Source organism: Brassica oleracea, chromosome C4 (genome assembly GCF_000695525.1).
Source record: "Brassica oleracea var. oleracea cultivar TO1000 chromosome C4, BOL, whole genome shotgun sequence".
NCBI classification, from domain to species: Eukaryota; Viridiplantae; Streptophyta; class Magnoliopsida; order Brassicales; family Brassicaceae; genus Brassica; species Brassica oleracea.
Window position 1 is genome coordinate 51903045 of NC_027751.1, and position 404 is coordinate 51903448.

Consider the following 404-nt stretch of genomic DNA (forward strand, 5'->3'; position numbering starts at 1 on the left):
GAATTTATGGGAATCACCCTCCTTTTGCTAGAAGAAAAGGTACCGTCATCTTCACTCTAACATGAATGATTTCTTCCTTCCATATTTCATAAAAACTAAAACTATTGGTCTACGTATTTAACTCTTTTTACCGACAATCTTTACGGACAGCAGCGATCGTAGATGATAGGTTTGAAGTTGGAAGATGAACAGAGGTTTGATCATCTCCAGGCTCTTGCAAACACAAACTTAGAACCCCCGATATAGTTTTATATATCACAGTCAAATTTCTCCAACGCCGTACATTCATATTAGCTACTGATTTTTTTTTTGACATCTATTAGCTACTGATTCTTAATTCAATTTGTTAATTTTCAGATGTTGTTGGCCAAAAACGTTTTCTGCTAGGCACTGACCTCAAAAAC